The sequence below is a fragment of the Leucopleurus acutus genome (assembly GCF_964270905.1).
Source record: "Leucopleurus acutus genome assembly, chromosome: 5".
NCBI lineage: Eukaryota > Metazoa > Chordata > Mammalia > Artiodactyla > Delphinidae > Leucopleurus > Leucopleurus acutus.
This window is the reverse complement of record NC_139147.1, coordinates 20,391,642-20,414,269: the sequence shown is the minus strand read 5'-3', so window position 1 is coordinate 20,414,269 and position 22,628 is coordinate 20,391,642.

Genomic DNA, 22,628 nt, shown 5'->3' with positions numbered 1-22,628 from the left:
AGGGAGCAGGGGGGTCACACTTTGAGTGTTCAGGGATCTGGGGTCACCTGCAGGTTTGACTCAGCTCCTCCAACAGTGGGGTCCTGAACACCCAGAACCATGGTACAACAATTGCCTGAGTTTTCTTTTTAACATAATTTTACTTTTTCTGTTTTGCATTTGGTTACTGTTACTTAATTTATTGTTGTTATTGATTAGATAAAGCATGATAATTTGTAAGACTTTTTCAAATAAAATTTTATTTAATACAATTGCTTTGAATAATTTTTTTGGTAAGTCCTTGCATCACCTAGAATAAGATATTATAAGTTGTATTTTGATTAAATCAAAAGTTACTTTTACTTATGCCAAATGAAATATGGCATAGAGATGCTTTAAATAATAAAGCCATTTCTATATGCTATGAGCTATTATTAGAAATCTGTACAAGAAACTTAATATTTGCCTGAAAATAAATTGGTTTTAAGGACCAAGGTAAAATTTTAAAAAAAATCAAAAAAACTCAGAATCAGAAATTATATTAATTTAGTTATAAAACCATTGATTCCTTTAGAGGCATTTACATTTTATACTCATTTGTTTTTTTTGTTTTTCCATAATTTTAACCTTTGCTATTTGGTGAAGATAGTGTTTGTTGTTTAAACATCTCTAAATTTTATGCAATCAAAATAAATATTTACCCTTGGTGGCAATCACACGTACTTACACACACATATTATAGTTCAGAGACGGGGCACTTTAATTATTATTTCAATCCCTAAGGCAAATGTAAAAATAAGAGAGATTCAAATTTGAAAAAAAAATAAAATAAAGGAAAATAAAAATCATAAACTACTTGCATGTATACAAAATAACCTTAAATCATATACACAGAAGAGGTGAATCGGCTGATATATCACACAAGATTCCAAATAGAAACACTTCACCTAAATGATGCAGATGAAGAGGCCAAGATAAGGCAGTTTCCAAGCTGTGGCAGGGGTGAAAGAAGGACAAAGGATGGGGGGCTCACAGGTGCTAGCAACACAGAAGCTGTTCCTACTCAAGGTCCTGGGGGAGGAGGGGGAAATGGTATCATCTGATCCCAGTGAGGAGTTGTCAAGGGAACAGGGAAAACTGTCCTCCTGTCCTCCCATTACTGCTGGAGCAAGGCAGCTACCTAGAAAGAACAGGTATCACAAACAGGGGAGGCAGCCTTAGGCACAGAGCAGGTCAGAAAAGGGCTTGAAATAATTTGCATAATGACAAGCACACTTGACTCTTTTTGTTTATTTTATTTTATTTTTTATTAGAGCATAATTGCTTTACAGTATTGTGTTAGTTTCTGCTGTACAGTGGAGTGAATCAGCTATATGTATACATATATCCCCACCCTCTTGGATCTTCCCCTGCATCCCACCTATCTAGGTCATCACAGAGCTGATCTTCCTGTGCTTTATAGCATGTTCCCACTAGAACCACAGTGTGTGTGTGTGTGTGTGTGTGTGTGTGTGTGTGTGTGTGTGTGTGTATGCTATTGACTTCATGCATGTCCATTAATTTAGTAAATAACTTTCTTTAGGAGGGGTAAGAGAGTGAAGTCTTAGGTACTTTTTCTCTAAGTCCATATGTTATCACATCATAAACATTAATCATCTGAAGCATTATGTCATCATCAAAGTTTTGGCAAAATCCTTTAAACAAGCCTGGTTCAGATATCTTGGGAAAGATTGTTCATTAAATATTGCCTGCCTCAATTCTGTAAAAACTTTACTTTCAGGTCAAGTCAGGGTTTAGTGCTTTCTTTAGGCTTACCACATGAATTGAAGAGTCTATTCCTTCATGTTTGGTGGCACAAGGGTTGGTTAGCAGTACCTGTTAGGAGACTGTCCAACGTGATTGAAGAAGGTTCTTCTAGAGGTGTTTTATTTCCACTAGACAAAATCTGCAGGTTGCAATTATGATGCTTAATGTCTTCATCTCCCAAAGGCACACTATGAAAAGATTGCTCTATCAAAGAATTGGTATTTTAATAGAAGGCATTAGGCCTTTCCAATAGTGGAAAATTTCTCATTTTATCAGGTGTGGGTCAAAAGAAGCAAGAAATAAGTGCATTGGGTGACCTCTGTCAAAGGCTGAAAGTTTATGAGTTATAAAAGGGATGGTTATGAGATTTAGAAAGACCAATAGTAATGCTTTTGTCCAAGGAATTTGGAGGTTTCTACAAATTTTGCCAATTTAGTCTTAATAATGACTTTAATGCTTTCCACTAAGTCAGAGGATTTAAGGGTGGTAAGTACACTGAAAGTATTACAAAACCCACCAAACAGCATAAAGTCATCTAAGCACCTGGTCAGAAAGTGGATCTCTCAATCACTATAAAGTTCAAGAGGAGTTCCCCAGGCAAGAATAATCTTTCCAAAGAACTTTAGCCAAATGAGAGGCAGTAGCTTGTCTGCAAGGAGAGGCTTCAGTTCACTGTGAAAACACAAAGACCATAAGTAAAACATTTATACCTATTAGAAGGAGGAAATTGTAGGAAATCCATGTGCCAGAACTTGAATGGTCAAATAGGCAGTTTAAAATGTCTGGGAGCAGTGTGAATAGGTTTCCCTGCCTGAAGTCTTGACAAGTGAGGTAAGCACTTTGTGTGGCCATGTTAATGTTTTCCCACCAATACTGATTCATGATGACTATCATTTTGTCAGTAGACCTATGATTTAATGCATACACAGTGATTAGGAGTGGGAAATTTGGAGTCTCCAATAAGACTGGGCTGTTATTTTGTCCAAACAAGAGATGTCTCTTCTTATCAAACCAACAATTTTTGAATTTTTATTCTTGTTTTTCATTTTTTGAGACCAATCATTGGGATTCTCTAGCCAGTTTTTCTGAATTATCATTTGGGGAAATCTCCCTTTTGACAGAGTTGGTCAAACACTGCTGTTGGTCCCTTTAAAGTTGGTCAAAGGATGCTGTTTGTCCCTTAAAAGGCAGCATTTCTTGCAGAAATATCAGCAAAATGATTTCCCTGAGCTTCCAGAGATTCAAGTTTAGAAAGCCCCATGCTCTTAATAATAGCTAAAGCAGCAGGCAAAAGTTTTTCATCCAACAATTTCTAAACATTGTGGCCATTTTAAATTTTATTTCCCCTGGAAGTAAGGAAGCCATGTTGCATGCACAGCATTCTAAAATAATGAGCTAGCCTGAAAGCATATCTACTATCAGTACAAACAATGGCACTTTTTTTTCCCTTGGCTAAAGTACATGCCCATGTAAGAGTATGTAATTCAGTGTGTTGGACTGAAGTAGCTATAGGTAAACATCCCACCTCAACAACACCAAAAGGAGTTACAATTGCACTCCCCACATAATACTTGCTACTGTCACCTTTTAAATAAGACCCGTCAATGAACCATGACAAGTCAGTGTTACTCAATGGCATTTCCTATAGATGATTATAAGGATTCAGGAGGTGGCCCATCAGAGTTAAGCAATCAGTGACAAAGTGGATAAAAGTAGCCAAGTTACAGTTATTACAATGTAAAAGAGTTATTTGAGGAGCAGTTGACTCTTCAGTTGATTGGAGAGGCCTTAACTTTAACCCAAGCATACTCGGTGTTAAGTCTGTACCACGTATCACTCAGTTTTTATTGGGACCTTCTCAAAATGAAGATGATTTATATTTGGATTTCATGAATGTAGAATCATCTTAACAAAAATATGATGTCACTGCATTGGTTGAATTAGCAAAACTGTGGTGTTTCTTTGACCATCCATGGCTGCAGTTAAGTTTCTATTAGATCATGTTGTCTAACTTTCTCAGGATATACATGTTTTTTAAAATGTCATAGTGAAACGGCAGGGAAGGTGGCAGGGCACAAGCTTTAAAAGAATGATATCATAGGACATGACAAAAACTGGTTAGAACCAACTGGGTTCAAGATGGCGGAAGAGTCAACTTCCAGTAGACCTTGTGTCTCATTATACACTCATTGTAATAAATTAATACGCTAAATAACACACCACCAGCACCATGACAGTTCTGAGGCCAACCATAAAAGGTCAAAAAGTGGGCTGTGGCCGAATTCCTGGAAATCCCTGCCCCTTCCCCAAAATAATTGGAATAATCCTCCCACTCAACAGCCTATGAAATTACCCAGCCCATAAAAACTAACCACGCCAGATTTCGAAGCTCTTTCGCATTCTGAGATGGTCCACACTCTGTCTATACAGTGTGTTTCCCTCTAAATAAATCCGCTTCTTACCTATCACTTTGCCTCCAAATTCTTTCACCAGAAACAAGAACCTTAAATTCACCAGGAACAACAGTTCTCTTTGGAAGAGTTTGAACTCAAGTGAGCCATTAATTTTGTGATCATATAATTTGTTATAACTTGAGCAGTTTTATGAATGAAAATGTGAGCTATCAATAATATGTGGGCACAATCCAAGCACCCTCACAATTGTGTAGGACACACGAGCATGATGCTCACCCTTGCTTTGTGAGCCAGAGCCAGGAGATGTGGTGCTGAAGACAGGGGTTAGTTCCACCTTCATTCCCTGCTTATCAGTGTATGGCTTCATTCTTGCATCGATCATCTCAAGGAATAAAGAGTCTTGTGTGACTGCTGGCAGGAGATGGACAGGAGGAAGCATGGTGAAGTGGGGCCCAGTAAGAGGGACAGTCACTAGACTGACAGTGATCCAGGGAAGCAAGACTTGTGGTTTGTACTGGAGTCTGGTAGCTGAGAATGAGAGAAAATAGAGGAAGTTCAAAGGAATGATGGATTGGATGTAGGGTTGAGAAACAAGGGACAATTCAGGAGGTGTCCTTAGGCTCCTGGATTTGGCAAGCAGTTATATAGACATGGGTTATGTACTGACACACGGGATTCTGGAGGAAATTGGGTCACCCATAGTTGGCTTCCCAAAGGACAACAATGTCTGTGGTTCGTTGCCCTCCTCTGGAACTGGCTATGTATTCAGGACAGTATTAATCTGTGGTAGATAAAATTTCTGAGAGGAAAACTGGGAAGAGCATGCCTGCATGTTACATATACATCAGCTGCACCAGGCTAGTCTTCCTGTCTGTGCCTGAGCTAAATCTTGGCCAGAAATACCACTACCCCTTTTATCTTTCCCACACTCCTACCTCATAATCATCTAAAGATTCTTGCTCTTCTATTTCTGGTCAAACATTGACATCACCTGGGAGCAATGCAGGGGTCAGAGCCCCCCGCCCAACCAAGACTGATGAATCAGGATCTGCTTTGCAACAAGATCTCCAAGTGATGATATGCCCTTTAAAGTGTAAAAAGACTGTAGATAACTCCTACTCATCCTTCACTATTCAGCTCAAGGACCATGTTCTCCAGAGAACCCTGACCTCCCACCGCACACCCAGCCTGCTACAGGGACAGTTAGAGACTGGCATGACACCATAAATGAGTGTGCAGGCCACATTCATGATCACTTCTCACTCATGAGTCTCTCTCTTCCACTGTTGTGAACTGCAGTGGAGCAAAATTAAGATTCGTTTTGGTATCAGCAAGAGGAGCATTATATGGGCTCACCTCAAACAATGGGCTCACCTCAAGCATCATATGGGCTCACCTCGAACAATGGGCTCACCTTGAGCATTATATGGTCTCACCTCCAACAATGGGCCCATCTCGAGCATTATATGGGCTCACCTTAATGAATCACACTTGGAAATCCTCACCCTGCATCATGCTCCTCCTGAACCTGTCCATGGAGTCCCTGTTGTGAGAGCACCTGGGAGATCAGACCACCTGATCACCTGAGCCTTGAGGAATGGCAGACACCACATGTAGTGCAAATGAACATGCCTGCTCTACATGCTTCTCCTCAGAAATCAGGATTTAACTGAATGTAGTGCATTTATGCCTTGGTGATTTTTCTCCTGCAGATAATTTACTATGATTTACTTGGTGCCTTCTACCACACAGCGTTATTAGAAAAGTTCTAAGAGTCGTTCTCCAGTTGTTCTGACCCCACAACTACCCAAACTCAGCCCCATCTGTCCTCATCTTGGACCTTTGTGACAAGCAGCCCAGTGCCAGCCCCCAGAGCTCCATTCAGACCCCTGTAAGGCACCTCATTAAAGCCTGCACTCACTCCCCCCACTCCACATTCCACCCTCTCCACAGCCAGACAGACCTATGTAGAATGCACATCACACCATGCCCTCAGCCATCTACCCTCTCTCTCCAGGTCTGAAACCTGGTGTCCCTACACTGCACTGAAGACCAGCCTCTGCAGTGGGGCTTGTCCCCTGTCCACCTTCCCCCTTCTCTGTCAACTTAGTTCAGTTTCCACTGTCCCAGAAACCCAGTTCTCAGGTAATTTAGACTTCCTCTTTTCCCTGCCTATAATGTCATGCCCCTGACCTCCCAGGGAACTCTTCTTATTGTTAGATATCAACATAAATACCACCTCTTGGGTGTAATCCAAATTACCCATCACCCCTATTGGAATTGTCTGCAGAGCAGACATTTTCCTTTGTTTCTTTCTTCTTTATTATCTGACCTTACTCCTCACTAAAATGTAACTTCTGAGGTCCACAGGACTCATCATGTCTGGAGATTTTTTTCATCTCTGTGTTACAAACTTCTAGAGCAGTGGTGTAGACATTGTAGAAGCTCCACGGATATTTGTTAAGTATACGGATGTAAATGAAGACAATAAAACACACAAATATTCTTTAGATCAGAGAGTCAAGTGTGCTAGTTACTCTCTTTTGGGTTTTGTGCCTGGCCTGCTCTAGCCCAAGGCTGATTCCCCTGCATGAACTACCCAGGCCCTCTGGGAGGCTGCCCATTGCTCATGCAGGAAATGGGTGGACTGGAGGACAGAGGGTGGGGGCAGTTTACCTGTTCCCCTGACAGCCCCTCACTGGGATCTGATGACACCTCTTCCCTCTCCTCTCTCCAGGCACAGAAGTGGGAACAGGGTTTAATTGCTAGCACCTGGGAGCTGCCCATCCTTGGTCCTTCCCTCATCCCTGTCACAGCTCTTAACCACACTCACCTCTGCCTCTTCATTTGTAGCATTTGAATGAAGTGTTTCTAGTTGGAATTTCTTTTCAATCACCAGGAAACTCCCTTTTCCTGTGTAAATGATTTAGGAATCTATTTTTTAAATACAAATTATACACACAAAGTTTTTTTTCTATTCATTTACTTTTTAATTTAAAAACATTTTTAAACTTTGCTACTCTATTTTTACAATTTTCAAGTACTCACAAACAACTGTGAGGGATTTGTATCTGCCTTGTGGAGGGTTGTGTTTGTGTGTGTGTGCGTATGTTTGCCTGCAAGAGAAAAGTTTTTCATTTTGGCTGATAAATTTTAGAGTTGTTAAGGAACAAACAGAATCTAAAATAAAATAATGAAGGTTAAGAAAATATTATAAAACAAGAAATAAATGCTTCTAAAATCTAAAGTTCCCAATCTATGAATCTATTAAACTAATTTTATGATTTTAGCACTAAACTACAAATTTAGTACCAAACTGTATAAAAATATTATGTAGTTTGAATGGGGTCTAGTTTTGTTTAACTTTTTTTTCCTTGCATTTTAAAAAAGCAACCTAAATTTATTCAGGTAAATATTAGGTTATTTCTACAGAATTTTTTACAGAATTCTAATATTAGCCATAGCTTACAGGTATAGTCTTTATTATTTCAAATGTCTTCACCCATATCAAACTTACAGGATGGCTTAAGTCATAAGGGACATTTAATTTAAATCAAAGTACAATACTTAAAATACATAATGCCAAAGGATCCAGTGGGGAAATTGTGTTCCTGAGAATTATATTATCATATCTATTTTTAAGTATTAGTACCATAAAGTTATAGTTCTATGCTAATAAGAGTAATTATGGCATCAATTTAGTAATAATACCTTAGCTAACAAGAGGTCAATCAAAATTACTTTAACAGAAATATATGTAGATTCTGGGCCATGGTTCTGGGTGTTCAGGATGCCATAGCTGGGGAAGCTGAGTCAAACCTGCAGGTGAACCCAGATCCCTGATTCTCCCTGGGAGACCAGATGACACAGGGGAGATCTCCTGATACTTCCCTGCCTATGTGGACTGCAAGTGGAGTAGCAGGAGCCCCTGGAGAAAGGCTAGAACTTGGACTTGACATTGATCAGCATCTGCCTCTTGTGCTCATTGTCTTTCCTTAGCTCCTTGAGTTTTCTCTCAGTTGACACAACTGTCATCCAACAATCTTGAGCTCTTTTTTCATGGTCGCAGATCTTTTGATGGTAGGAATTAGTTCTCTTCAATTCTTTGCCCACGTCTTTGGCCATTTTCTTATACAGGTTGCAATTCTAATATGTAGATTTCATGTTTCTATACATGATGGGAAGTTTCTTCTCCATTTTCTAAGCAGTGAATTTCCTCTTCAAAGATTTTTTTTTTTCTGAAGTTGTGTTAAATGGTCTTCATGCACTTCAGGCAGAATTTGAAACTTCAGCCTCAGCTGCTGAACTCTCTTTCCAGCTGTGAATTCTCACACTGCAGAGATGCTTCTTCCATTTGGAGACTTGAGATTTGTCTTGTAAGCTCTTCATTCGTTTTTCTTCCCACAATTGTTGGGCTATTTCTTGATGTTTCTCTTCAGGACTCTGAAGGGACACACTGAAGTCAGCATCATCACTGACACCTTCTTATCAGCTTCTGGCTTATGGATGGATTGATGGCCATTTCCTGCTTCTCTCTATTTCTAGACTTTCAAGTTCCCGTCATGCACGTGATCTCCAAGGAGGTCAAGCAAGAGGATGGTCTTCAGCAGGTGTTCAGCCATTGATGTTACTTGGTTGACTTCACTGTTCAGGATTTGCACCATTTGTGTGTTTGACTGCTCAAGCCGTTCTTTCTCCTCCTCCTTTTCCTGAACTCTGTTTCCATCCTGCAATTTCTTGGTTGACCATTTCCGGACTTTTTGGAAAATGAATGTTTTCACTCACATCATTCATTAATTTCTTCTGAAGTCGTTCTCCATTTTTCTCTGATGCATTTAAGATGGGTTTTCCATCAGTCACTTGGGAAAGTTGAGCAGGCTGGCTCTTCTGTGCCTTTTCCAGAAAGTCCACAGTGCCTGGAAGTGATGACCTGTTCAGGTTTGTATTCATTGTCAGCAAACACAAGGTTTGTAACATGGGAGGACTGGCTTCCACCCCAAGTGGCCTAAGGATTTCTTCAGCTTGTGTCATTCGTTCAATATTCTCACTACATTCTCCTCAGATTTCATTGTGGGTGGAACACTTTTTGCCTAGGAACTTCACATTTCTTAAAATGTGAAGTCCCTTTACTATCAAAACCAGCAACGCAGTACATACCAGGATCTCCCAGGGAATTGCAGGGAATCCTGGGATATGTCTGAAGCTTCCAGCAATCAACAAAGCACCATTCAGGTTCTCCAGGATCAGCTGGAAAATGGATTGGGTGGCAGGCAGCAGGTCCTCCATGGCTGTGTAGGGCTCCACCACTCTGCCTCTGAGGACCAGTGTCCTGTGAGCCTCAACTGACCACTTAGAACCCTGCAGAGTGTTTCATATCTAAGGTAAACAGGTGCCTGACAACTTGGAATGATCAGTTAGGGTGGGGGATGGGAGGCCAGTCAGGTCTTAGAAAACATTTTTCTCTAATTTGCTCTTAAAATAAACAGAGATCTCACTTACAGAAGCTGTGGGGAAAGTGGAAAGGGCTTGTTCCAGCCTGGAGCTTGGGTACTCTAGGCCACATCTGGCCCTTAAGCAAAACTAGTGGGTCAAAGCCGCTTTAGGCCAAATTCCTTTCTGTGCACGAGAGTAAGTCAGAGCCATTAGATCACTTCCTATGTTTTCATAGTTCAACTTCTAAAATTAGAAGATCATGCTAGGTTTTTTTTTTTTTTTTTTTTTGCGGTACTTGGGCTTCTCACTGTTGTAGCTTCTCCCGTTGTGGAGCACAGGCTCCTGGCGCGCAGGCTCAGTGGCCATGGCTCATGGGCCTAGCCACTCCACAGCATGTGGGATCTTCCCAGACCGGGGCACGAACCCATGTCCCTTGCATCGGCAGGCGGACTCTCAACCACTACTCCACCAGGGAAGCCCAGTACTTATTTTTGAAATTTAATATATACATGTTTTTCATGTTCTTAGATTTGAGTTTGGTACTTCTTTTCTAAAAATAAAAGACAATTTTAGTGGAAATTTAATAAAATATCCTAAGAAACTAATTTTGGTTCACAGATTTTTTTTTTTTGATTGTTTGGAGCAGGTATGATATGTACATTTCAAATTATAAACTTCTTTCTTTTTTACTTTCTTTTTGGTTTAATATAATTTATTTATCAATTGCTTTTTAAATTCCATGTAGTTAAAACATTCTTATTCCAAATTGTCTACATTTGATTTCAAATTGAGAAGTGAATTAAAATTTCCTATGTTAAAATACCAAAAACAATTTTATGTAATAATATGAATGTTGCATATCATTTGCATTGAGATCTTGCTTATATTTCACCTCACAATTTCACTGAAAGAAAATGTTAATATTTCTATTAGATTAAGGCTTAAGCATTTTTTTTTGGATCACTTCAAAATCTGAAATACTTTAATTGGTTAGCTATACTAATACTGCACTATGAATTTAATTAATTCAGAGAAATGAATACTTTGTAGCAGCTCTTTAAATGGATCTAAAAGATAAGGACAGGGTAGATAATATAATTTGCTTTTCATTCTGTTGTAAACGTATGACAAGAGACACAGTGATCTTAAGAATCTAGCTGGAAAATGAGTCATGCAGATATCAAGATTTTCTAAATTTTGGACTGCAAAGTAAGACACTCAGAAAGATAGAAGATAGTAAACTGTATCAATAATAACAAATAAACACTAAGTATCTATTCAACATTTCCACTTAGATGTTCCCCAAGAACCATAAAGTCAATTTGCTTCATAGTGACCTCATTTTCTTTACTTCCAATTCCACACCCTTTAAGTAATTATTTCAGTGGTAACCCCCCTTATTCTTAATTTAAAACTCAATATTTTTCTGGGTTTCTTCCTTTTCCTCATAACCTAAAAATCCAATAAATACAGATATCATTCAAGTTTTCACTTTGGGAATCTCATAAATCTCTGTCTTCCTTAGATAAAAAAAAAATGTAATTTAAGTTACCAATGTGCTTTAATAGCTATAGTAAAAATTTTTATGAACAAATAATATAATTACTTTAGATTAACAATTCAGAAACAAGATGAATCATGTTATTGAGTATGTTATTAAGAGTTCTAGATTCAGAATTTACACTTGAATAGTTAGAAGTTGATGAAATGTTCAAGAAACTAATTAGGAGCTTTACATATTTTGGAGCATTATTTGGAAGTTTTAGTAGTATATCTGAAGGTGGCTAAGTACAAACAAAAAGCTAAAACTGCAAAACTATTGTTTGAACTTTTAAGCAGTGCTTTAAAAAACTGTCAGAAGTCTCATTATTTAAGGTAAAGAAATATGGAAATTAAATACATTTGAAATGATAAGATTTTACAAGGTTGAAAAAACTAATAAGCAGAAACTTCAGTTTTAAAAGCCTTTGCACAGCAAAGGAAACCACAAACAAAATGAAAAGACAACCTATGGAGTGGGAGAAAATATTTGCAAATGATGTAACTGACAAGTGATTAATTCTCAAAATATACAAACAGTTCATACAGCTCAATACCCCCCCCCCAAAAAAAAAAGTCAAAGAACGGGCAGATGATCTAAATAGACTTTCTCGAAATAATACATACAGATGGCCATCAGGAACATGAAAAGATACTCCATATTGCTAATTCCTAAAGAAATGCAAATCAAAACTACACTGTGCTATCACCTCGACATGTCAGAATGGCCATTACCAAAAAGTCTGCAAATAATAAATGCTGAAGAGGGTGTGGAGAAAAAGGAACTCTCCTACACTGTTGGTGGGAATGTAAATTGGTGCAGCCACTATGGAGAACAATATGGAGGTTCCTTAAAAAACTAAAAGTAGAGTTACCATATGATCCAGTGATTCCATTCCTGGGCATATATCTAGAAAAGAAAAAAAACTCTAATTTGAAAAGATACATGAACCCTAGTGTTCATTGCAGCACTGTTAATAGTAGCCAAGACATGGAAGCAACCTAAATGTCCATTGACAGAGGAATGGATAAAGAATACATGGCACATATATACAATGGAATATTATTCAACCATTAAAAAGAATGAAATAATGTCATTTGCATTATTTGAATGGACTTAGAGATTGTCATACTGAGTGAAGTAAGTCAGACAGAAAAAGAGAAATATCGTATGATATCACTTATAAGTGGAATCTAAAAAGAAATGATACAAATGAACTTGCTTACAAAACAGAAACAGACTCACAGATTTAGAGAATGAAATTACAGTTACCAGGGGGAAGGGTGGGGGGAAAGGATAGCTGGGGAGTTTGGGATTGACATGTACACACTGTTATATTTAAAATGGATAACCAACAAGGACTTACTGTATAGCACAGAAAACTCTCTTCTCAATATTATGTAACAACCTAAATGGGAAAATAATTCATAAAAGAATAGATACATGTATATGTATAATTGAATCACTTTGCTGTACACCGGAAACTATCACAACATTGTTCCTCAACTATAGTCCAATATAAAATACAAAGTTAAAACAGAAAACAAACTTACAGTTATGAAAGGGGAAATGGGGAGGGGAGGGATAAATTAGGAGTTTAGGATTGAAATATATACACTACTATATATAAAATAGACAGCCAACAAGGACCTACTGTATAGCACAGGGAACTAACTACATTCAATATCTTGTAATAAACTATAATGGAAAAGAATCTTAAAATAATATATATATATATATATATATATATATATATAACATATATATATACATATATAACTGAGTTACTTTACAGTACACCTGAAACTAACACAACATTGTATATAAACTGTATTTCAATAAAAATTTTTAAAAATGAAAAACAAAAAAAGTAAAAAAAAAAACAAAAAAAGTAAATAAATAGAGTTTGGAGACCAAAAAAGAGAGCTCTCATTCCCTGAAATTATAGCAGAGCCCAATGGGAAGAAGAGAGGCTCCTCCTTTATCCAGGAAAGGACTCAGCCAATGAAAAGCCATGGACTCATTGTTTACTATAGACCTCCTACCTAACTTCCTTTTCCCATCTATAAAAGTGTTCTACTTCCCTTGCTGTGCAGGGACTTGCGCATGACTTGCCATGATTGTAGACTCCAAATTGCAATTTTCTGCTGATTCTGAATAAATCCATCCTTGCTGGAAAAATATCTGGCAGTATATTTGTTTTAGGTCTACAAAGAGAAAAAACATTTCTGATACCATATCACTGCCAAATGACATTTTTAAAAACCATTTCAAATGGTTTGATTAATAAAGAATTTTAAATCCCCCAACTGTATCTAACCACTCCAGGATAAATGACCTCTATCCTTGGGCTTCTGGAAAGGAGAGGTTAAGCTTTAATAACATCAACTGAATTCAAAATCACATGTTTATCCCAAAGCAGCTACTTTATGATTTAATTATTTTTAATCCTTAGACCACTTAATAGACAATATGATGAGTATGAGACATTAGAGCTTTCATAAATATGGGATAAATTTTTCAACATGCTGGACACACATATCTATGAGGCTGTACTCTTTGCTTAAGTTTCCCTATATTAAAATTTTCCATTTCTCTGTCCAAATTTTCCTTATATCTTGATATCTAATTTATATGCCACCTACTTTTTGGACCCTTTCCTGATATCCTATCTAAACTTAATAATTCATTACTTCCTTACTTGTGGTTCCACAATACTTTATTTGTGTTATATTTATTAATATTAAAATATACAATTATATAAATAATATAAATTCTGTTTGTGTATATATATATATATATATATATACACTAATCCTAGTCAAATTCCTCATACCTCTCCATTAATTTGTGAGCTCCTTAAAAGCAGTATATACAGCTCAATCAGATTTATATTATTTCTTAAAAGGTAGCATGATGCCTTTATTATAATAGCTATTTAAAATGATTTCTGTGATTCATAATATTAGTTTAATGATACAGAATAATAATTTAATGCTCTAAGAGACTGACCTGAATTTAGTGTTTCAATATGTTTATGATCTGGGTTCAACCAAGTTTTATAACTCGTTGTTAACCTTGAGATTTAAAAAAAAATTAAGCGAGGAAAAATAGTCATTATAAGTTGGTATATTCTACTTGTCATAAAGCACCTATGTTGTATATAATTTCTGAGGTATTATGATCACTAATGACAAAAAAATAAATATATAGAAATTATCTCTACAGAAGTAAAAAAATGTTTTCTCCTCCTTCCTTCAACAGTTACCCTCCATAAAAAACACATTCAGAGTTTTCCTGTAATATCCACTGTCCATCCTCTTTCCTTCCAGAACAGGCTTTAAGGTAATTAAAGTCCACATTGGCATCATTGTCTTCAACATAGTGAATGAACCCATGAAAAAATCAGCTGTCATTGAAGTTATTTTAATGGTTGGGATTTCCTCCATGCAAGGTCGTGTGCTCTTTACCCTACCTTTGACACAGAAATCATCTCCTATGGGCTGTAGAACACTTTTTTTTTTTCAAGTCAAGAGACTGGAAACATGGATATTTATTGCAGTAAAGGACCTAAGAATTTTAAAGAGGCAATTTCTGGAAGCTGGCTGAAAAATGACCTGATTCTCCTTCAAGCCTATTGTCAACACAATGCTGTGCTGGCACTCCAAGATGTATGATGTGGTTCAATTTTTTCTACAGGGGCTTCGGGGACATGATTCAAAATAAAGAATTGTATTTGAATGGCTGATTTTATTTGTTTCCTAAAGATTTCCCATTTTATAATTCACCCAAGTAGGAAAACACTGCTATAAACATTTCAAAATACTTATAATTTAGAATAGTAAGTATCACTTTCTTTGTGTGCTTTGATAGTTTGGAATTAGTCAAGAATTTTAAGCTCATGAAAGTGATAGACTGGAGTTTATTACATACAGTTTCTTTATTTCTAATCCTGGAATTACCAGTATAGGTTATTATTTGACCAGTTCAAAGTATGATGTGTGGAAGAGTGATGATGCATGAAATGATTATTACCAGTAAGAGAAAAGATAAGTATAAAAATTGAGATTAAGCATTTATAATATTTTACAGAAATTTGGGAGATTAACTGTATGTATAATACATCTAAGAATTAAATTTTTGAATTTCCATTTTGTATTCCTCCTTTCTTGTTTTCATTTATTTTTTTGAAAGTAATTCACTTTATTGTGTTATACAGAAGCTTAGGTTTGGGATAGATTTTTAAAAAATCTTCACCATAGAGAGTTTCAGAAGCACTGAATTCTAGGGACAAAGGTTTTCAAAAATTTTTGAAATATTATGCAAAAGCTCCATCTTTGAAAAAGTTAAATGTGGAGTTTCTCTGGTTAAAGTGTAAAGAGGGGTAAATACAGCTCCACATTTCCCACTGAAGATCTAGGGGATAGAGAAGTAACAGAAAGGGAAAGAATTATTAAAATAAACCCTAGCATTAAAAAATGTTTAAAAACTTCAGTAAAGGTAGAGGACATTTGCATGATTATAGACAATTAAAATTATAAACATAATTTACAATTAAAAATATTAAGGAAAGATAAAAAGATTAGAGAAAAGATTAAAGAATACCCTTGGTCTAGTTGGGTTCAATACATATAGTACTCCTGGGTTTTTGATATACAGGGAACAAAACATATCCCCTGTCCTCAAATTCATCCCACCCAACCCCTGCCAAAGTTTTTTGTGCCCTCATCTCTGGAATTTGTGAATATGTGACATTAAATGACAAAAGAGAAGAGGCTTGGCAGATATAATTATGACTATGGGCATTAAAAGAAGATTTTCCTGTATTATTAGAATGGGTCCAATCTAATCATGGGAGCCTTTAGACTTGGAGCACTTTCTTCAGCTAGAGTCAGGAGAGATGCAGTAAAAGGAGAAGTCAGAGATATTCCAAGCATGAGAACGTCTCAACCACCATTGCTGGAGGATGTCACATGGGAAGTATAAGAAGTGTTTTGGACTTAGTGATTACATCCCCCAGAATCCACATGTTGAAAGCCTAATCCCTCAATGTGATGGCATTAGGAGGTGAGGTCTTTGGAAGGTGAATAGGTCATAAAGGCAGAGTCCTCAAAAATGTGATTAATACACTTAGGAAAGAAACCTCAGAGACCTCTCCAGCCCTCTTTCCACCAGGTAAGAGGACAGTGAGAAGATGATCTTCTATGAATGAGGAAACAGTCTTCACCTGACACTGAATTTCCTTTCCTCTTTTTTTTTTAACACATTTATTGGGGCATAATTGCTTTACAATGTTGTGTTAGTTTCTGTTTTATAACAAAGTGAATCAGTTATACATATACATATGTTCCCATATCTCTTCCCTCTTGCGTCTCCTTCCCTCCCACCCTCCCTATCCCACCCTTCCAGGCGGTCACAAAGAACGGAGCTTATCTCCCTGTGCTATGCGGCTGATTCCCACTAGCTATCTACCTTACGTTTGGTAGTGTATATATGTCCATGCCTCTCTCGTGCCCTGTCACAGCTCACCCTTCCCCCTCCCCATATCCTCAAGTTCATTCTCTGGTAGGTCTGTGTCTTTATTCCTGTCTTACCCCTAGGTTCTTCATGACATTTTTTTTCTTAAATTCCATATATATGTGTTAGCATACAGTATTTACCTTTCTCTTTCTGACTTACTTCACTCTGTATGACAGACTCCAGGTCTATCCACCTCATTACAAATAGCTCAATTTCCTTTCTTTTTATGGCTGAGTAATATTCCATTGTATATATGTGCCACATCTTCTTTATCCATTCATCCGATGATGGGCACTTAGGTTATTTCCATCTCCGGGCTATTGTAAATAAAGCTGCAATGAACATTTTGGTACATGACTCTTTTTGAATTTTGGTTTTCTCAGGGTATATGCCCACTAGTGGGATTGCTGGGTCATATGCTAGTTCTATTTGTAGTTTTTTTAAGGAACCTCCATACCATTCTCCATAGTGGCTGTACCAATTCACATTCCCACCAGCAGTGCAAGAGTATTCCCTTTTCTCCACACCCTCTCCAGCATTTATTGTTTATAGATTTTTTGATGATGGCCATTCTGACTGATGTGAGATGATATCTCATTGTAGTTTTGATTTGCATTTGTCTAATGATTAATGATGTTGAGCATTTTTTCATGTGTTTGTTGGCAGTCTGTATATCTTCTTTGAGAAATATCTATTTAGGTCTTCTGCCCATTTTTGGATTGGGTTGTTTGTTTTTTTGTTATTGAGCTGCATGAGCTGCTTGTAAATTTTGGAAATTAATCCTTTGTCAGTTGCTTCATTTGCAAATATTTTTTTCCCATTCTGAGGGCTGTCTTTTGGTCTTCTTTATGGTTTCCTTTGCTGTGCAAAAGCTTTGAAGTTTCATTAGGTCCCATTTGTTTATTTTTGTTTTTATTTCCATTTCTCTAAGAGGTGGGTCAAAAAGGATTTTGCTGTGATTTCCTTTCCTCTTGATCTTGGATTTCCTAGCCTCTCCAGAAGTGTGAGAAATAAGTGTCTCATACCATAAGCCACCGAGCCTATGATATTTTTGTTGCAGCTGCCTGAACTGTTTAAGACAAGAAAAAAACATGGGTAGTCAAGTAGAAAAGACTGGCCCAGGGATGGTAACAAGCAAGGAAACAGGAGACTCAGTCCTATAACAATGAGGAACTGAGTTTGGTCAAATGAGTGACCTTGGCAGTATTCACTCCTAGAACCTCCTAGAAGGGATGCAGCCTTGTTAACACTTTGATATTGGCCTTGCAAGATTCTCATATTGGCCTTGAAAGATTCTAAGTAGAGAACCCAGTGGAGCCGTGTTATACCAGGGCTTCTGACCTACAGAACTAAGAGGTAATAAAGAGGTATTGTTTTAAGCTGATAAATGTGAGGTAAATTGTTACAGCAGCATTGGAAAAATAATAATATATACCCAAAAGAAAGAATAACATACCCAAAAAGGAAGAGGTTGTTATAGATTACTGTGGAGCCAACACCTTCCCTGAAAACAAAATCAAAACAAAATACCTTATTGATTGAATAGCACTCTAGTTTCTGAACCTGAACCCAGGCATTACTTTTAAAAATATTCCAGCTGCACTTTTCTGTTTTCTTTTATTCAAAATCAGTAGATATATAATATGCTCTGCATAAATACAATGTCAATTTGAAGAACTTAATTTTTCAATTTTCACCTTTTATTTTTTTATCAAGAACTTAGCTTGTGCTAGGCTCTGTGCTCAGTGCTTTGTTTACTTCACTTTATTAAGGAGGTATGAAGTTTTAATAGCACTCAAGAAGACTGAGGCTAGGAAGTTACATAAGAATGCAGACCAAAACCCTGGCCTACATAAAAGTAAGCTTGATGCTTATAAGATTAACCTGCTCATTCTCTTACTGGAGAAGCCTCGGTTTTATTCTTTGTAGTATGTCTGCTGGCCTAAAGGAGGAAATAGCTGAGGGAAACTGCAGACATAATTAAAAGGAGTTCAGTTACATTATTTTTTCTTCCTATGACTTTTCAAAGACAGCAATTTCCTTCCTTTATTGCTGGTGCAGCTGGACCTACCGATTAAGTTACACAGTAGAATCGATAGGATGCCACATGTTTAGAATGTTTAGGTCTTCTCTGCTGAAAGGTTTAAACAAACATTTATCTTTGTAAGCAAAATGACAACAGAGAGAAAATGGTCTCTTTATTTTATTCATGTGTGTATGTTTTATGAAGGTCAATATCACAAAATTAATCCACCTTGTTGGTTTGGCATATTCTGAGTAGCTTTTCTTGTGTTCAAGTAGCCACTTCTTACCCTGTGGCAATGAGGTTTCAGAGTTTTATAGAATCATAAGGCCTGTAGGGAAGACATTCTAATTACTAGTATTAGATAACAAATTACCCCCAAAGTTACTGGCACAATATAACAGAAATTTATTTTATACAGGGACTCTTTGAATCAGAAATTCAGGCAGAACATAAAATTCAGGTAGGGATGGATTTCCTGTGCCCCAACGTGTCTTTGTCCTAGGCTGGAAGATTTGAAGACTGGGTGCTGGACTCATCAGAAAGCTCACTTACCAAGTCTACTAGTTGATGTTGGCTGTTCAATGAAACACTTAACATGTGATATCTTCATGTGGTCTGGACTTCCTTTCAACATGATGACTGAATTCAAAGGCAAGTGTTCCAAGAAGAAAAGAGGGGCAGAAGGAGACCTTATCTCCTTCTTTGACCTAGATTCAGAAGTTAGGCAGCATGAGGTCTGTGTCTCCCACACCCTACTGGTTGAGGCAGTTACAATTGTTTGGCCAGGTTCAAGGAGAAGAAACGTAGATCCTGCCTCTCTTTGGAAGAGTGTCAACATCACTTGAAGAATATGTGGAATAAGATATATACTTGGGCTTTCTTTTGAAAAGACTGTCTGGCACAGTGAGGGATCTATATGCACAAAGGAGATGCCTGAGACAGTGGAGAGATTGTTAAAGGCTTTTAACACATACATTTTAAAAGGTAGTAAAAAAAGGAAAAAAAAACATCTTAACACTGAAACATAATCAGAAAAATATTCCCACATGCTCCTTTGTCATTGTGATGCTCAGTTTAATGTGTTACTTTGGCTGAGTTTCAGTATCCAGTCATTCAATCAAACACTAATCTAGGTATTAGAGCTGTGAATTCATTTTGTAGATGTTATTCAACCATAATCAGTTGACTTTAAGTAGAGAGTTTATCCTAGACAATCTGAGTGGGTCCAATTCATTCAGTTGCAAAGCTCTAAGATAGGGCTGAGACGTACTTGAAGAAGAAATTTTGCCCATGGAGAGCAGCTTCATCTTGTATCTAAGAGTTCCAGCCTGTTCTTCCAGACAACCTGCTCTATAGATTTCAACTTGCCCAGCAAGATCCCACAATGTGTAAGCCAATTCGTTGTAATTAATCTCTTAATATATATTTCCTACTAGCTCTGTTTCTCTGGTTGACTCCTGACTAATACACTCATCAAAAACATCTATTTCCACTTATAACATTTAACATTATGATATTTGATCTATAAGAAGAAAAATATGTTTAGTCTTCATCCACTATTCCTTGTAAAACCCTTGGACTTTCCTAAATGATGAGAGAGATTAAAGTGTTCTTTGTTATGTTAATGAGGTGACTTTTGGACATCATCTAAGCATAAAGGCTGATTGCTAGGAAAACCAACCATTTGATTAGAGAGCTGGAATTTTTAGTTCCACTCCATTGACCTCATTGAGTTCAGCCACTAGGTGTCATGATTTAATCAGTCATGCCTTTGCAATGGAGCTTCCATAAAAATCCGAAAGGATGGCATTCAGAGAGCTTCAGCGTTGGTGAACAGATGGAGATTTGAGAGTGGTGCTCCTAGAAGACATGGAAACTCCATACCCTTTACCCATAACTTGCCCTATGCATCTCTTCCATCTGGCCATTTCTGAGTCATATCCTTCTATATAATAACAATATCTACTAAGTAAAATGTTTCTCTGAGTTCTGTGAGCTACTCCAGCAAATTAATTAAATCCATTAAAGGGAGTCCTTGGAACCTCCAATCTATAGCCTACAGCCAGTTAGTCAGAAGCTCAGATGATAACCTGGACTTGCAGTTAGCTCTAAAGGAGGGCAGGCAGACTTGTGGGACTGGGATCTTAACTGGTGTGTCAGAATTGAGTTGAACTGTAGGACACCCAGCTGGGGTTTAAGAATTGCTTGGTGGTATAAGAAGGTTGAAATTGAGGACAGAATTGTAATTGGTGATCAGAATTTCAACATTCATTCCAGTTTAAGTTCATGAAACTTAATGAATAACAATGTTACAAATTCCATGCCAATGTTTAGTAATTGAAACTGAAGGGTGGCAGAATATGTTACCCCCAAAATATCCCACTTTGGCATAAGAATTATTTTGAGCTGAAGGTAATGGGAAAGAAGCTGATACAAGAAAAGTTCTCTGCATTCCCACAATTTTCCTAAAGGCAGGACATCAGTTTACAAAAGTGTCATTCGTCTTCTCTCTACCAGGAAGGACACAAAAATTAATCATGGAGACAACTTCTTATCAATTGACAAGGCACTAACTTAAATCTGCATAACAACCCATTACTGTGCTTTTCCTGGTCACCTCTTCGTAACGTCTCCCCGCCAGCTTTCTTTCTTTTATCTTTAGCTGAAGATGGTATCTAAATCTAAATTCTAAGTCACCTTGGAAAGTTACTTATTTTTTCATGGGTATCTCCCATGTATACATGAGGTATACATGTCAATAAACTTCTATTTATTTTTATCTTGTTAATTTTACTTTTGTGACAGAGATGCCAGCCAAAAATTCAGAAGGGCAGAGGGAAAATTATTTTTCCTCCCCTACAGAACTAGACAGAATTAAACTGCTGCCTCTGGTTTTACTTATTCAGAAAATATAAATTATTTATAGTACTTGTTCTCAGTATTGTAGGATCAAGTAAGCATGTTTTTTGAGTACCAACTAAGAACAATGTGTTACTGTTCAGGATAGCTGCACCTAAGAAGACAGAATGAACTAAAAGGTACAAGTTGTATGCAAATTCCATGGTGTGGAACATCACTAGCTTTCATAAAGAGTCTCATGGTTAAAGTTTAAGGGAAAAATAAGCATCAAGGATTTTGAGCAATCAACACTCTTATTAAGACCTAAGAACCTTGTACTTAATGTTTCATTGCAGCATTCTGAAGGTTAAATCTAATTCACCTGTAAAACAAATAAAATCCTTAAGCCTGTTTATTAACCATTCAAGTAGATAGCTGACTTTGTAAAAAAAATTGAATATAAGAAATCAAATCTCAAGTAAAAAAATAAGGGAATAGTGCTTTAATATAAATTATATCCCTTTTTGTGGCACCAGTTTTCTAGCAATTCAAAGGAAAAAACTCTAACACATAAAATGGTTGCTATAAAATTAGAATTTAATTAATACTGGCAAGGGAGAAAGGCTGTTGGTTCATAATTACATTTGAATAGATAAACTTGATTTTTTTATGAATATTTTTATTGATGTATCCAAATCTTTACTTATTTGTGTTAAGTAGAATGTGATTCTTTTTTCTTGCTAAGATTCTCAACATGACTGCATTATAAATAAAACATTTACTAATTATCTAAGAAATTCGATGTCATTTTGGTGATTACTTATTGAGGTAGGGATTTTCTGATATTTGAAAATTCTTAGAATTACCATATTTCCCTAATTGATACAGCTTCTGATGTAACAAACACAGCAGTACTGAAAATGAAAGGAGATGAAGCAAATTTTCTGACAAAGATAGACAAAGTTTCTTCCATCAGGGAGATAAGTTTTTAAAATAAGATTGTCTGGAATTCATGAAAAGATAGCTTTTTTGAGATAATTAGATATAGGTATAAAATATCTGATGCTCACAG